We start from the raw sequence: 17,515 nt of genomic DNA, 5'->3' as shown, positions 1-17,515 counted from the left end.
GGGCTGGGGGACAGTGGAGGCCGGAACCCCGTTTGCACGTTGCTGAGAAAGGGGGCCAGTGCGGGCAGGTGAAACTTGCTTCCTGTCCCAGGGGAGAGAGATTCAGCCCCGTGTGGAGGGGCCTGGGGGTCGTTGGGGGGTTGGGGGCTGCTCCGCAGATGCGCTGAGCCTAAGAGCCATGCCGCTGCCCCTTCCAAAGTCCGCACCCTCGCACAAGCCCAGGGCTGTCGCAGGCAGGGCCGCGTTCCCCGGAGAAGGCTCAGGAACCAGCACTTTGCCCGCCGTGAGCTCCCCGTCGAAGTCCTGTCTCCTTCGGGACCCGGGCTGCGCTCCTCGCACTGGGCTGGGGGCCGCTCAGCCGGCGCAGGGGGGCATCCCCCTCACCGCCTGTGCCTGCAGAGGAGCTCCCCCCCACCCCGGGCCCATCCTCCACCTGCCATCCTCTTGTGCCGCCTACCCGCTCGGAAATTTCCACGCCTGAGTCACAGCGTGTGAACTGGAGGACACTGTCCAGCCCTGTGAAGACCGCCCACGGCTTCCCTTTGCCACCTACGGGGACAGGAGCCCAGAGAGGGGAGGCCACGGCCCAAGTCTATTAGCCGCGATGGCGCACAAAATCCAGCCTAGTGGCCCCCGGGGCCGTGGGATTGATTACACAACCCTAGGGGGGCTCTGTTTACGTAGAATACTGTGCACATCGTGGCCTCTGAAGTTATTTGGTGACCGCTGCCCTGGCCCCGCTGCTGAAAGGCCAGTGGGCGTGGCTGGAGGCACGGGACACTTCAGGACGCCCTCAGCAACTCCACACAGAGCACCGATCTACTCGACAGTAAGTAACAAAATTAGTGTTAGCATAGTTTATTTTTTTACTTTTTTACTTTTTTAAATGGTTATTTATTTTTGAGAGACAGAGAGAGCACAGGTGGGGGAGGAACAGAGAGAGAGGGAGACACAGACTCCAAAGCAGGCTCCAGGCTCCAAGCCGTCAGCACAGAGCCCGACGCGGGGCTCGAACCCACGAACTGCGAGATCGCCACCCGAGCCGAAGGCGGACGCTTAACCGACGGAGCCCCCCAGGCACCCCAACGATCTTAAAATATTTTTTTTTAATGTTTTTTTTTTCAACGTTTTTTATTTATTTTTGGGACAGAGAGAGACAGAGCATGAACGGGGGAGGAGCAGAGAGAGAGGGAGACACAGAATCGGAAACAGGCTCCAGGCTCCGAGCCATCAGCCCAGAGCCCGACGCGGGGCTCGAACTCACGGACCGCGAGATCGTGACCTGGCTGAAGTCGGACGCTTAACTGACTGCGCCACCCAGGCGCCCCAAAATATTTTAATATTGAAACAAACCAGCCACGTTAGGGAACAGAATGCAACACCAGGATTAATTTTCGGATAAAATGTCGTGTTAGCGTTGGTAGCTTCGGGCCACATCTAGGCCCCTACGCTGGGCAGTTCCCGTGGACATGGCCACATCCCTGGGCATCAGCACCCCACTGATGCAGCCAGGCCCTGCCAGCCCTGGGACCAGGGCCCCAGAAGGACAAACTGGGAGATGCTCAATGGAGCCCTCCATGGAAATTACTGATAAGGATGTAAATGGGTCTCCCGGGGTCAGCCCAGAATTCTTGTGTGGCTGACTTGGCCCCAACCTGTCCCCCGGCGGTTCCCCACCTGCCCCCGCCCAGGGTGAAGTGCACTGGCCTGGAAGGAACAGATGGGCTGAGGTGAGGAGGCAGGGTGCTGGGGCAGTGGAGAAAGTGGAAGGATCTAGAAGAATAGGACCTATTCCAAACATTCCCAAGAAACCAAAGGGACTTCCCTCCAGCCCCTCAAGAATCAACCCCCAGCCCCTCACCATCATGACCTAGCCTTTGCCACCCTAGACGGGCTCCCACTCAGTGTGGGCACATACTACCCTAGAGGGAAGGGGCAGGACCAATAAAGGGAAAGGAGTGGGCAGAGAATTGAGGAGACAGGATCAGAGAAAGAAGATCTGGGCTGGCCAGAAGCATATGAAGCCAGCTGGTCACCAGCAGTAGGACAGAGCCTGGTGTGGGCTAGGGACAGTGCAAGGGACCCAAGACCCACAAGAATCTTCTAAAGGCACGGGAGACCTTGACTGCTCAGGAGACCAGGGCAGGAGCTCAAGACAGCTCAGCTGAGCTTTAGAAAGAGGATTCGGTGGGGGGCGCCTGGGTGGCTCAGTCGGTTAAGCATCCGACTTCAGCTCAGGTCATGATCTCGCAGTTTGTGGGTTCGAGCCCCACGTCGGGCTCCGTGCTGACAGCTCGGAGCCTGGAGCCTGCTTCCGATTCTGTGTCTCTTTCTCTCTCTGCCCCTTCACCTGCTTGCACTCTCTCTCTCTCTCAAAAATCAATAAACATTAAAAATTAAAAAAAAATAAGACATTCCGGTGGGTGTCTGGTGTGGCCTGGGGAGCTCATCAGTGGGGTGCTGATGACCAGGCTGGTCAGGGAGAAGAGGGCTCCCCGAGAAGGAGGGAAGGACACACGGAAGAATAGCCAGGTCATTCCAGGCCACCTTCCTGGAATTCTAGACAAGCAGCAAGGTCTTTCCCCCAAAAAGGCCTTTAGAGAATTCTTGACGCCTTGCACACGAGCCTTTGCCCACACCTCTGCCTGGAACACCCACTTCCCTCCCAGGAACCGTCTCTCAGCCTGAAACCTGGCTCAAGTGCATTAAAGCTGTCAGCCACGTGTGCTCGCCCCAGGACCTTCCATTTCACTCCCAGGAGTTTATGTTAAAGAAATGGTTGTGGGGGCGCCCGGGGGGCTCAGTCAGTTAAGCGTCCAACTCTTGGTTTGGTCTCACAAGGTTTCCTGGGTTCGAACCCCACGTCGGGCTCCGCGCTGACAGCCCAGAGCCTGCTTGGGATTCTCTCTCTCCCCCTCTCTCTCTGCCCTGCCCCTGCGCACGCTCTCTCTCTCTCTCTCTCTCTCTCTCAAAATAAATAAATAAGCTTTAAAAAATGAAAAAAAAATTAGTTGTGATGGTCACACAGATTAGCTCCCAGAGCATCTTCTGAAGACCACTGGTGATAGAAAAGAAAAACAAGGTGAAGTTTCCTTAGTCGGATTGGTCGCAGTGTCCTAATCTCCGACGAGAGGAGATGGGCTAAGTGAGCAGTGGGGCATCCAGACAATGGACGTCATACGGCCATTAGAAGGAGCCCCCGCGTGCCCTGCGAGGCCTGACCAGAAGGGTCCTCGGGGCTGCGGCGGAATGGAAAGCCCGTTCTAGCATAGCCTGCCGGTTCCGTGGAAACAGCACAGCGTGCACCTGCGGATCCTCAAAGACACGGAGCTGAAGAAAATCCGCCCCACCACTGGTGACAGCTCTTTCTGGGGGCTGGGAAGGACGGCTGGACCGCCCGCCCTCTTGGTGCTGCCTCCAAAAGCAAGGAGACTTGGACTGGTTGTGCGTGTGGACTTTTCCAGCTGAAAAAACTTGAGGAGGAGATCGATTTTGCGGAATAGAGGTGTCGACACAGGAAGCCGGTCATGATCCCTGAAGTGAGAGAGCGGTTTAAAAATCAGTATGCGCCCTCCGATTCCATTTTGTCCCTCACACGCACGGAAGGAAGCTGGGGAGGATAGGGGACGGCGTTATCGACAGCCGCTCTTGCTGAGCAAAGGGAGCTGTGGGTATTTTCTCCCTGTATTTTTCGGCGTGTGTGTTTCATTTCTCGGCAGTGGGCGCGCATGATAACATTATCGCTGCCGTTAAGAAAGGCGCTTCCATCGCTCAAACATCTTTTCCCTGCTTTGAGGTTTGCCTTGTTGCACCTCTGCCCCCCACCCTGCTGCCCACCCTGCAGGCTCCCCGTCGCCGGACAGGTCCTTTTCTCCTTTACCAGTGTGGGAGGGCTGGCCCCCGGCTCCGCAGCCCAGGGAGCCCCCTCCCAGCAGGCACTGGGTCCAGTCCTTTGCGTCCCGGCCCCCCACAAGGTCTCGAGTTGAGGCTCCCCTGTGGCAGGCGGGGTGGGACCCCTAAGGGGAGGCCCCTGGCTTGGGGGTGGTGGGGCAGACCCTGGACACGCAGCGCCTCCTCTTGGCCTTGGCGATGGGCCGGACCCTCCCATGCGCCTCCCTGGTGTCCAGCTCTGAATGGGCCCCAGCCGGGAGCCAGGCGGGCCCCGGGGGTTCTGATGCTGGGGACCAGCTGCAGGAAAGCAGGAGGAGGGAAATCTGAGGCAGGGGCATGTGCCGAGCGGCCGGGGCTCAGGTTTAGCCTGATAAGTTTATCACGCGGTGCCGGCTGCCAACCGTCGGCTTGGAGCAGGCCAGCGGGCCTGGGCAGGAGCGCGCTCCCAGCCGATAGCGCCTTCCAAGTGTTATCAAAGGCCCGGTGGCCCAGGGAGCGGGAGAAGCGGAGCAGGACGGAGGGAGAAAGAGACTTGCAACCATTTCACCCCAACGACAAGAGCCAGGGAGGGAGAGGGCCCCCGAGGTGCCTTGGGCGGGGGCCCTCGACATCCCAGCTACGCCAGCAAACACAGTTAGGAATTAGCCTCGTGCAGGCTGGACAACCCCACTTCTCCCTCGTCACGGATGCTGCCGGCAGCCCTTCTGCAAGGCCTCAAGAAAAAGTCTCCTTTTCTGGAAGGTTCTTCACCCCCGAACACGTGAGGGAACCGGGGGTGGTATTTCTCCACCATTCTTGAGAGTGAGAGTCAGACTCAGTCTAGCCCCCCGAACGCCCAGCCTGGGGACTGGTCACCCCCCTGGAACCACCACTCAGGACTCAAATGCCTCATCCTCCCTGCCTCTCGCGAATGAGGAAACGGGGTCTCAGTGAGTGCAGACGAGGGGCAGGGGGACCAGGACTGGGGGACGGGAGGGACGAGAGGCTGAGGCCTGGTGACCGCCCCCCCCCCCCCCCCCCCGCCATGTTGGGAGGGAAGAAACGCTCGTGGCCACTAAGGGGAAGTCGCTCCCCAGCTGGTGCTGCTCCGGGCCACGGCACAGGGGCGCAGACAGACTGACTTCGGCTGTGAAAGCACCTGTCAGGGACCAGGGACACCCCGAGGTCCACAGGGCTATAACTGGGGGGCAGGCGTGGCATCACAGTAGATTTAAAAATTCCCTTTTCTAGGCTTTTTCTTTCCGCGTTTTCCGTGAAAGAAAAGAGCGGACAGCTGTGCTCCCAAGAGCCCACATGACAGCCCAGGCCCGTGACCTTCCAGAGGCACATGCCACAGGCCAGGCACCATCTAGGCCAGCGGGGAAGCTGACACAAGGCCCACCCTCAGTGGGGACGCGGAGGAGAAACAGAACAGGGAGGCGGGGACATGGGGGTCGCCAGTTCCCCGGGTGGCCAGGGTGGGCCTCATTGACAGGGCTAATTGTTCCCTTCCTCAAGAGGGAAGTGGGGAAGGAGAGAGCCCCAGACAGAGTCAGGAGGCTGGGGCATCAGTCTGGCCCCTGCTTGGCCAGGTAACTTTCAGGCACTGCCCTCTGGGGCTCTGTTTCTCTTGTCTGTAACAACGACACCTGTGGTCTTTAGAACTCTCTAGATCCCGTCTGCAGGCTCCAGGGTCCCGGATGTCACGTCATCAACTCTTGAATGCCAGGATAGAGAGCTGGGGGTGGTACCCGGCGGCTTGGGGGGGCCTGCGGTGTGCACGGGCGCAGGGCGAGCATCCGCACGCGAGGCGCAGCTTCAGACGGAGGAGGCCTGGGAAGTGGTTCCTGACACGTTCCTGCGACTTAGGCCTCTGCCGCGAGTGTCTCACACTTACTGAACTCAGAAGTGCAAGCACTTTACAGGAACGAACACTTCGAGGGAGGCGTCATCATTCCTGAGTTCCTGGGGAGGAAACAGAGGCGAGGCCGGAGAGGCGAAGAGACGTGCAGGCACCCCGGCCATCACCGGGGCCAGCCCTCAGGGACCCCTCTCAGCCCTGAGCCGCCGCTGTGCACAAATACAGTTGTTGTCCTTGCTGAAGGCTCTGACTTTGGAGCCCAGGCTTCCAGGCTGGCACCCGGGGCCCGGTGTCCTCCCTGCCGTCGCGTGGCGGGCTGACCTGGGCTCGCGGGGCCGCCCCTGTGGACAGCTGGAGCCACAGACACCAGAGCGAAGCTCGGAGCTATTTCTGCAAAGGGTGACTTGGGACTTCCTCCCAGATCTCTTAAAAATAAAGGGGTTATCGTGGCCCTCAGGCTCCTTCCTCCACACGAGTGAACCCTGACATGATTTCTGGGGAAGGCCTGAGCCCCCAGGCCTCCCTCGGCCCAGCGAGGACTTATCTCTGAGCTCAGTTGGGCAGCAGGAAGGGAGGGAGGCGACCACCGCGGGCAGCTCTTCCTGCCCCAGAAGCCCCTTTTGGGAGCAGCGGGGGATGTGGCCACTGACTCAGGGGCGTCAATCACCCCTCTGCCCCGGCCTGCGGTTGCCCACCAGACTCTGAGGGGAATCAGAAATCAGGGAGCAGAGAGCATTCTGGGGAAGTTCCAGCATATCCAGCCTGGCCTCTGCTCCAGACCCTCCCGCTGCATCCAGCAGGACCCCTGTCTCTGTCTATGGCCCAGCATCAATGCTGGTGGCACATCTGTCTCCACTAGAGTGCCAGCCCCTGTGGGCACCTGAAGATCGGCCCCTCCCTGCAGGAAGAGTGAAGGGCAAGGTGGAGGGACCAGGTAGGCCCAGGCTGGGACCACCTCTCCCTGCCACCGGGTAGGCTGTGCGGCAGAGAGAGGGGCCAGGGGCCTGCCCACACCCTCGGGGGATCTCCTCCCCACTGCAGGTCTCAGACTTTCAGTCCCATAGAGGGCAACTCTCAGGGTCCTGAGGAGCGAACCCCAAGACTCCGTTCCACAAGCATTTGTAGGGTGTCCACTCCGGGCTGGGCCCTGGTGGGGCAAGAGACAAGGCATCTAGGGGACGGTCAGAGGCTGAGGGGCCACCAAGCCCAGCCCTGGGGCCAGAGAAGTCTTCTTGGAGGAAGCAGACATGTGAGAGACAAAAGGAATTTGATCTGTCAAAAGTGAAAAGAGCTGCACCAAGCCAAGGAAACAGTAGTACAAAGGCCCTAGGGAGACAAAGGCCTCAGGTTGGCCCCTAGCTACACTCTCAACCTGCTGGGGGCCTGGGGGCCACCCAGTGCCCCCCTTGGGCCGCCAGAGGCCAATGCGTAAAGCCAGGGTGACTTAGAGGGTCCCGGGAGCCGTCCTGTGGGGGCTCAGCGCCCAGCCACATTTGCCCTGCCTCACCGTTGGCACTCGTGGTCCCTGACATCCAGTCCCCAGTGGCTCATAGAGTGCCCCCCCGCGGCCCAGTCCCCCTCTGGACTCCTTTGGGAGGGAGATTCAGGCTTCCAGAGCTGAGTGTCCCCAAGGCACTCTGCAGAAGCCAACAATCTTAGCTGGAAACCGTCAGGGTTCGGGGTTTCCTCCTGGCCGGCTCCCCAGCGCCCCTCAGCTCAGCCTCAGACTTATCACTGCCCTCCAGCTGTCTCGCCCCCAAGCCCCCTCCAACCACCTCCCCCAGATGATTCAGCAAATCTTCCCTCTCTGGGGGGAAAACAAGGGTGAAAAAAATCACAATGTCAGATTACAAAGCCCCAACCGTAGGGCAGGCCCCTGGCAGGGAGATAAGGGTCCCCCGCTCCCGCCTCAAAGCCCCTCGGGTAGATAAACCTTCTAAAGCAGCAGCCGGCTGCTGCAGGTGCCGGGGGCAGAGACCCGGCCTCGGCCTCGAGGAAGTGTGGCTGAGAGAGACAGGTCGCTGGGTGGCCCTGCAGAGCCCAGGGCCCCGGGCCCCGGACAAAGAGGAAGCACCCACGACTGGTGTTGCCATCACGCCCCTCGCCTGGAAGGGAGAAAGAGAAGGGCGGGGGCTTTCTTAGAAAGTTCACTGGGAGGGTACCCACAAATGCCCTCCAGCCCGGGTGGCCCTCTGCCAGTGCGGCCTGCAAAACATGCTACATGCAGGGCCCAGCTGTGCTGAGGAAATGGAGGCACCAGGCCTCACGGGAGCCTAGGGCAGCTGGGTTGCCATTGACAGGCCCGGAGCCTCCTCCGGGGAGGGCAGGGCAAGGCCAAAGTCGGCTCGGCCACGTCAGCCTTGGAGACCTCTTCAGGGCCAGTCCTGGCTCTCCAGGCTGGAGTCGGGCCAGACCGGGGCCTCCCTGGGGCCTCAACTCCATATCCAGAGACCTCTGGACGTGGGGAGGAGGCTGGGGAAAGTGAGGCCACCCGGCCTCCCTCCACCAGCACAGACAGCGCGCTAGACAATGGGTTTGCAGTTAGGCCTCGTGCAGGGCTCTGTCACCCAAGTCAAGTCCCTTCTCAGCTCTGGGCCCATTGCTTGTCTGTAAAATGAGAACGATAATAAAATTCACCGGCAGAGCTGTCCCGGGGAGTCCGTGGGCACACGTCCAGCACGAGTGGCCCCAGCCAGTCTCGGGTGTCTGTTTCCACGGCTGGGGGATCAGCATCTGGTTGGAATAGGAATGACTCGGGGACAAGTGCTCACACGGTGCTTGCCACGCAGGGCCAAGTGTCCAGCTATCCAAGTGTCTGGCTACCTCCCTCGCTTTATCTGGGGAAGTTTGCGGAGGTCATTTGTCAGGGGACGGCGAGGCTGACTAGTGGGCATCTGTGACACAGAGAGCTTTCCAGGTGCAGGCCTGATCCCCAGGGCCCTCTGCCTATTTTTTTTTTTTTTTTTAAACGCTTATTGATTTTTAAGAGACAGGAAGAGACAGAGCATGAGCAGGGGAGGAGCAGAGAAAGGGAGACACAGAATCCGAAGCAGGCTCCAGGCTCCGAGCCGTCAGCACAGAGCCCGACGTGGGGCTTGAACCCACAGACCTGTGAGATCATGACCTGAGCCGAAGTCGGACGCTCAACCGACTGAGCCACCCAGGGGCCCCCGTTACGTATATTTTAACGCCAGAAACAAAGCTGGTAGTTGCAGGGTGGCCTTGGTATTTGCTGAACAGAGGCTCGGGAACCAGAGCCCGGCCCCAAATGGCTCGCAGTCCGTGGAGAGGCCCCTCCAGGCGGGCCAACAGAGCAAGGGGGCCCTGCTCTGGGCTGGAGCAGGGAGGGAGCTGCGGGGCTGCGGGAGAAGCTGAGGGGAGACCAGCTTCTCTTGGGGGTCAGCAGCTGAGTACTGAGCAGGGAGCAGCACCGGAATCCCCACGTCCTTCTCCTCTTTCTGCCAGACTGGCTTTGCCTGCCTCTGGGCCTCCTGGAGCGCTGTTCCCGCTGCCTGGGAGGGGGTTCCCCTCAGTTCTTCACCAGACTCGCGCTTTCTTCATTCTACCCCCATTGTATCCTGTAAGAGACATGCCTCATAGTTACAGACACCCAGCAACGGCCCCATCTGGATGCCGATCACAACTGTCAGTAAATAGCTGCTTGTGCCACTGACCAAGCACAGTCTATGCAGCACTTAGCAAAGCACTTAGCATAGCGTCCCAGCACTTAGCAAAGAAATACTTTCAGTGGATGGGTGGATGGGTGGGCAAACAAATTAATGGGCCTGGCCCTCCACCGCCCCCCCCCCAAAGGGGCTGATGCACAATGAGTGCTCAAAGCTTGAGATAGGTAAGGCTGGGGGTGAAGGGACACTTCCTAATCCTTTGCCCCTCAACCTGAGCCTGTGTGGGTTGTGGACCTATCCCTCCCTCCCCCATGTCAACGAGAGGATACGGGGGACCCAGCCCAGGGCTGCACCTGGAGGGCAGCATCTCCACCCTTGGGGAAGACAGAAGAACCCTCTCAACCCACCAGCTGATCTGATCGGCCAAATGGCACCCTTTGTCCACGCTAAGCACTTCGCGCGTAGATAGCCTAACGGGGCCAGTGGCACAGGCTTGTCCAAAGTAGAACTTTAAAGAACCTCTTCCCCGTCTTTCTAAGCTGAAGGCAAGCCCTGCCCACGGAATTGAGGGGCGTCCTGATTCTGCTGCTCTCTCCTGGGACGCGCAGGTCTGGCTGTTGTGTCTCCCCCTTCACCTCCCTGCGCCCCCTCGCCCTTTCTTGCCCTGCTCTCCTCGCTCCCCACCTTCTTCCTTCCTCCCTGTATGTATGTGACCGCATGGGTCATCCCTCCCTGCTTCTCAGGGTCCCTGACCCCCTAGACTGGCCAGGCTCGGGGTGGTCCCCCTTCACTTGCTGAGGTGTTCCTCTGCTCGTCCTCACCCAACTAGGTGTCTGTCTGCCCGTGAAACTGGCCAAGGAGACCCAGCCTCCAACAGTCAGGCCGGGGTACCACACGTGGGGGGCTTTTCAAAGTGTGAGGCAGACACCCCTTCTCAGAGGTCACCCCCAGCTGAAGGGGAAGGGAGAGCAAAGGCAAGGAGGCCCGGGGACGGGGGCCAGGAATTGGGGGGTTGGGGTGGGCAAAATGTGTGTGGTTGGAAGGAGGCAGGAGAGCCAGGGGGAGCTGGACCCCCAGACGCTCCGTCAATAGGGAGCCACGCCAGGTACTGAGGCGGCCCGGCGGGGAGGGACTGGATTTGCGATCCAGGGGAAACAGCGCCCCCTGGCTTCTGCAGGGAGAAGGTGGTGCCGCCCTGAGGCTGAGGGAGGTGAGGCTGTCCAAGGGGGGGTCCCCGCAGCCCCTCAAGATGAAGCAGCCTCCAGGTCTAGGGAACCCTGGCAGGCAGGTGCTGGGGAGTGCCCCGTGACCCGGACACAGCCTCCTGGCCTCACCCGGAGACAGATGACAAAGGGCGCAGGCCCTGATGGGGAACCATTTGGTGACGTCCCACAAAATCACAGGTGCACGTGCCCTTTGACCCAGCAATCTCTTACAGACCTCCAGCCCGTGTGTGAGAAACGACACACAGCAGTGATTCACTGCTACGCTGTTATTTGCAAGAGGTTGGAAACAACCTAAGTATCCCTCAAAGAGGGTCAGTGGAATAAATCATGGGCCAACCTTACAGTGGAATAGTGGGCGTCTGTTCAGAAAAATGAGGAAGCGCTGTGTGAATTGATGTGGAGTCATTTCCATGATATATTGCCACGTGAAAAAGGAAGATACGGAGGGGAGTGTAGAGCGAGCTACGATTTGTGGTCAACTAATTTATAGTTGACTTTCACAGATCGAGGAGTCCTATTATCTCTCCAGGGAAGCCAGTAAAAGTATGTGCAACTATTTATTAGGGGGGAAAACAGAATAACAGCCCATTTGTGGGTTAGCTGTTCGCATTTTAAAGGGGGTGGAGACTACGTATATATATACACATATGCATATACAGTTTTGCTTACGACCGTGCAGATTATTTCCAGAGAGATAAACGAGAAACTGATAACATTAGTCACCTCGAGAGAAAAGATGATCTTAGTGATTGAAGAAAGGAGTTGGGAGCTGGCTTTTTCTTGCAGGTTTTGGTGTCTCGGAGTTTGAACGATGCGTATTATTGCCCAACCCCCTGGAGGAAAAATGTCAGGGACCAGTTAGAAGCTGTTCACAGGGTTAACGCTGAGAGGTGATGTGAGCTGAATGGGGTGATAGAAGCGGTGGGAGACGATGGACCCCTGATTTAGAGGATGGAGTGGACCACGTGGCAGTGGACGGACTGGGGGACCAGGGGGCGTGGGGAACCCACGGTGACACCCAAATTGCTGGTGTTTCCATTCCTGAGAAGGGAATCCTGAAGGAGGAGGTTGCGGGGAAAGAGGTTTGTGGAGAGACAGAGGAATCCAATTTGGGTATCATCTGTCTCTTCTCTCCTTGACTGTCCAGGACCCCCTCCGCCTCCTTCGTGGAGAAATTTCCCCCCGTGGGTGGTCTGGGGGGAGGGCAGTTTCGAGCACCACCCTGGGCTTGCCTACCTCCCGGAGCCCTTGGGCCCCGGTCTGGTTTCCCTGCCCCGTTGGTGGGGTGACTCACTACAAAGAGAACCAGAAAATTCTTGGGGTGATTGGAATATTCTCTGTCGCGACTGGAGTGGTGATTGCATTCGCATATTTGTGACTATACTGAACTACTTAAACCGGGTCTGTTTCATTGCATATAAATTATACCCCCAGACAGCTGATTTAAAAGTACGTATGTGTTTTTAATAGAGAATACTTACACATTATATATTTTTGTATGCAATATATTAAAAATATGTGCATATTACGACGGGATGACAATAGTGTAAAAGGCAAGAGGGGTCTGAATGGGTCTTTGCGTTCCTAAGGCAGTGGGAAAAGTATCAATTTACACTTGGCTTTCATAGAACAAGGATTCACACCACAATCTCTACGGTGACCAGGAAAAGTGTGCCCAACTATGTAATAGAGGGAAAACAGAATAATAAACTATAATGAGTATAAAAGAGGAAGTGAAAGGGGACGGGAAGACACGGAACAGGCAGGACAAATTAAAAAAATAGGAATATAAAAGATGAACACCCAAACTTATCAGCATTGCATTAAATATAAAACCATTAAACACTCCAGTCCAAAGACCAAGGATACTGGGAGGAAGACCAGAGCTATATCCTGTTTACAAAGACACACAAAATCTAAGCAAGCCGAGAGACCAGAAGTGATAGGAAATGATATATACCAGGGAAACACTAACCAAAACACATCTCCCGTAGTGATGTCAGTATCACACGATTCGGACCTTCCTAGAGAGGAAGAGAAACATTTCGGGACGACTGCAGGGCCGTTGCTAAGTTTGTACACACACCGCAGCGCGGACCTCAATTAGAAACAAAATCGGGGCGCCTGGCTGGCTCGGTCAGTTGAGTGCCAGACTCCTGATCTCAGCTCGGGTCTTGATCTCAGAGTTGTGAGTTCTACTCACATGCTGGGTGTGGAGCCTGCTTAAAAAGAATAGAAAAAGAAAGAAACAAAGCAAGATTCACAAATCTGAGAGGAGAATAGGCGAGGTCACGACTGCAGTGGGAGGTGGTAACACTTCCCTTATAGACTGAGCAGACTCACACACACGTGTGCACGCATGCGCCCCGGGAAGGATCGAGGACACCGTACCTGACACGTTCTTTTTGGATGTACCATAAAACAAGGCTGACCATAAAACAAGTCCCAATAAATTTCATTTTAAAAGATTTATTTTATTATTTATTCTGGGGAGAAGGGGCAGAGAGAGGGGGAAACAGAGGATCTGAAGTGGAATCCGTGCTGATGGCAGAGAGCCCGATGTGGGGCTCGAACCCATGAACTGTGAGATCATGGCCCAAGCCCAAATCAAAAGTTGGGCGCTTAACCCACTGAGCCACCACCCAGGTGCCCCTGTATTATCACATTTTGATAAAGAACTTCCACTCTAAGTGTTGACGAGAACCACCTTCTCTGCCTCCCATCATTTTTAAAATGTGGTGAAACACACATGACATTAAAGTTACCATCTTCACCACTGAAAAAAAAATGTTTTTAAGTTTATTTACTGATTTTCAGAGAGAGAAAGTGCGAGTTGGGGAGGAACAGAGAGAGAGAGAGGGAGAGAACATCTCGAGCAGTGCTCTACACTGCTCCGATGCGGGGCTCGCACCCAGGAACCATGAGATCACGACCTGAGCTGAAGTTGGACGCTTACCCACCCAGATGCCCCCATCTTAACCATTTTTAAGGGCACAGTTCGGTAGCGTTAAGTACACGCACAGCGTTGTGCAGCCATCACCACCGTCAGAACCTTTTCATCTTGCAAACTGAAACCCTAGATCCATGAAACACTGGCTCCCCACTCGCTCTCCTCCCACAGCCCCTGGCAGCCAATGATCTACTCTCTGGATCTATGAACTCGACTGTTCTAGGTACTTCAGGTCAGTGGAATTAGACAGCTTTGGTCTTTTTGTCACTGGCTTCTTTCACATGGCAGAACATTCCCAGGGTTCGTTTATGTTGTAGCACGTGTCAGGATTTCCTTGCTTTTTTAAGGCTAATGTTCCATCGTAGGGGTGGACCACATTTTGCTCACCCATCATCTGTTGATGGACACTTGGATTGCTTCTGCATTTTGGACGTTTAAAAAGAATTTTTTTTAACATGTATTCATTTTTGAAAGACAGAGAGAGACAGAGCGCAAATGGGGGAGGGCTGGACAAGAGGGAGACACAGAATCCGAAGCAGGCTCCAGGCTCCGAGCTGTCAGCACGGAGCCCGACGCGGGGCTCGAACCCACAGACCGCGAGATTATGACCGGAGCCAAAGTCGGACGCTCAACCAACTGAGCCACCCAGGAGCCCCTCTGCTTTTTTTTTTTTTTTTCTTTAAAGGTTATTTATTTATTTTGAGAGGCAGAGAGCACGAGCAGGGGAGGAACAGAGAGAGAGAGGGAGAGAGAGAATCCCAACCAGGGATTCTGTCAGCACGGAGCCTGATTCAAGGCTCAAACTCATGCACCGTGAGATCACGACCTAAGCCGAAATCAAGAGGCAGACGGACACTTAACTGACTGAGCCACCCTGGTGCCCCATTCAAGACTCTGCTTTTAATTCCTTTGGGGGCACCTGGATGACTCAGTCACTTAGGCATCTGACTTCAGCTCAGGTCATGATCTCACGGTTCATGAGTTTGAGCCCCACATCAGGCTCTGTGCTGACAACTCAGAGCCTGGAGCCTTCGGATTCTGTGTCTTCCTCTCTCTCTGCCCCTGCCTGCCTCAAAAAGAAATAAAACTTTAAAAAACTTAATTCCTTCGAATATTTACTCAGAAGTGGGATTGTGGATTATATGGTCATTTGACATTTAATTTTTTGAGACCCTGCCATACTTTTGCCCACAGTGGCTGCACATTTTCCATTCCTCTGCTGGAATCTTCCAGACTGGCTTCTGGCTCTGACTGCTAGACTACCTTTGGCCCTGGACCTTCATATCACAACACACCAGGTAGGTGTCACGGAAGGTGCTAGAGTGTGTATGCCTGGAAGCCATTCCTACATAGGATGGCCGGCGACAGATGAACTGTACCCAGATGCGACTACGGACCACACATATGTATTCCACGCAATCCACACTGAACGTACTCCCAACGGGACTTCCCCTTTGTCAAGTCCCTTAAGCACCTGTGACCACTTCAATGCCTCCCAACACAAGGGCAAGTGGGATGGAGGGCAGGGTAGGTAGAAAGAGACAGTAGTCTTAACCGATTGCAGTTAAAATATCTTACTGTTTTAATTTTTATAAAAACAAACGCCCACGTGAACACAATGATAAGGCACCTCCCAGAGCCTTGCCAAAAGGTACCTGCAATCGAGGGGCCCTGATGTCTCCCATCCGGGTGCTAACCAGGCCCGACCTTGCTTAGCTTCCAAGATCAGACCTGATCCCGCCCGTTCAGGGTGGTACGGCCATAGACCCTGATATTTAAATTTTATTAGTGTCATTGTAAATTTGCCTCTGCCTGGCACATTTGTGAAACTATTTAACTTGGCAACCTAAACTCCATTTATGAACGACCTTTGAAGTTCAGTCCTGTATTTAACTTTGCTTTGGGATGACAAGCTGCCTAGGGAGGGGAAGGCTCCTGGCGACAGTGGGTCCCACTTTCAGCTGAAAAGAAAACTGAAGCCTCTGAATAAACCCTACTTCCCGGGTCCCCATCGGTTGCAGCGGTGGGATTGTGCGGGGAAATTCCTGGACTGGGGAGCGCGTGCAAGGGTGTAGAAGGGGCGTGGCCTCCCTGCGGTCGGACGTGATCGGAAGCTGCTGACCCCGGCGGCTCAGCACAGGACTCCTGGGAAGCTCTGTTCCCAGCGCTCACAGCCCATCTCTCTTCCTTCGGCGGCCACTTCCCCTTCTTCCGGGTGTCATGGGCACCGATGACCACCAGGTGGCGACGTTGCCTGCGAGGACGCTCTGTCGCCATCGGGTGGTCAAAAGTGAACACTACTCCTTCTCTCCAATTCTAAGGGCGTGGGGAGAATCCAGCCCCCGCTGGAGAGGAGTTTAAACACCTGTGCGCTTCCCAGACTGACCCAGCGGCCCGGAAAGGAATATTGATTCGGGGGCCCACAGAAAACATTTTCCAAAGCCCTCCATGCCCTTCGCTAACACAGAATCAATAACCTCCCAAGCCCAGGGCTCCCCGTTGAAGGGGCTCCCCAGCCAGGACTCAGTATTGACTCATGGGTACCAAACGCATGGGAGTCTGATATAACACACCAATTTATTGATTTACAATTGTAGGGAGGGGTTCAATCCATATGCCATTTAGCGTCTCCCTTCTGGAAAATGGAACAAACCACCAGAAAACTGCTTGGTGAGCATGGAATGAGAACAAAAGGACGCGAAAACCTTGAAGGAAATTGCATCTCAAGGCGTGAAACAAATGTGGAGGATTGTCCCAGCCTCACTGCGCTGAATCTTCTTTGGTGATAGCAAATGCACCAGTTCCTGCCAGAGAGGCAGGTCAGGGACTGCCAAGCCCTCACATGCGGGGGCCTTTCTTTCATTTTAGGGGACTCCTGGCTGGGTCTTCCAATTATAATATAATGACATATATTTCACATCCAGCTTACAGGTTTTTCTTTTTAAAATACATTATTTGGCCTTTGCAGCCATTTATGCAGCCTCCTTACATCCTCTAGAGCAATGAAGTAAATCTCCGTTTGATTTAAGAATCATTTCAGAAACCTAGGGTACCCACATCCAAGGGGTCCCCTGCTTTTTTTTTTTTTTTTAATTCCTCCTAATATTCGCAAATCCAGCCCCTTCTTCCCATTCTCACTGCCACTTCCCTGGCCCCGGGCAGCATCTCTTGCCTGGATTATGCAGCGTCTCAGTGGGTTTATCTGAGCGGGCTTCTGCCCTCTCTGATCCATTGTCTACACCACAGCTAGAGTCTTTTACATGCACAAGTCAGATCAAGCCACTCCCGGTATAAAACCCTTCAACGCTTCAACATCGCACTCAGAAAGAGCCGACAGGTTGGACGCACACATTTTTAGGCTCCGTCTGGCATATGTCGACCTCTGACCCCTCCCTCAATGTCCCCCAGTCTGCTCCCTACAGTTTTGTCCTCTGTCACTTCCTGGAATGGGCCATGCCCCTCGCTTCAGGGTCTGCCACAGGGCCGCTCACTTCATGCTCCGCTCCTCTGTTAGGTTCTGAGTAGTTCCCAGCACACGGTAGACGCTTAATAACTACGAAACGAGGGACTTCACTCCGCTTTCCGACCCGAGCTCCGGGGTTTTTCTGTGCGTGGACGTGAGGAGAGCTTTCAAAGCGCAATGTCTTCACGCTGGCACTTCCAGGTCCACCTACCCCCGCCGCCGGAGACTCCTCCCCGGAGCAGCCGGCAGGAGCGGGCCCCGGACCCCACGAAATCCCCTCCGCGCTCCAGGCCGGAAATCTACTCAGCGCAGGGACTGTCCGTCGCCGGAAGGCGGGCCGGAAGTCTGCCTCGGGCCCGCCCCCTAGCCGTCATTGGAAGGAGCCCTAGGAAGGGGCGGGGACCCGGCCCAGCTCTGGCTCTTCATTGGGTGAAACCTAAGAGCTAGTAGAAGGGGCGGAAGCTGGCTTCCCCCTGACGCTTCATTGGCTAAAAGCGAGAACTGGGCGGTGTCTTACAG

Source organism: Acinonyx jubatus, chromosome D4 (genome assembly GCF_027475565.1).
Source record: "Acinonyx jubatus isolate Ajub_Pintada_27869175 chromosome D4, VMU_Ajub_asm_v1.0, whole genome shotgun sequence".
Classification (NCBI taxonomy): Eukaryota; Metazoa; Chordata; class Mammalia; order Carnivora; family Felidae; genus Acinonyx; species Acinonyx jubatus.
Note: the sequence above shows the minus strand (reverse complement) of the source record.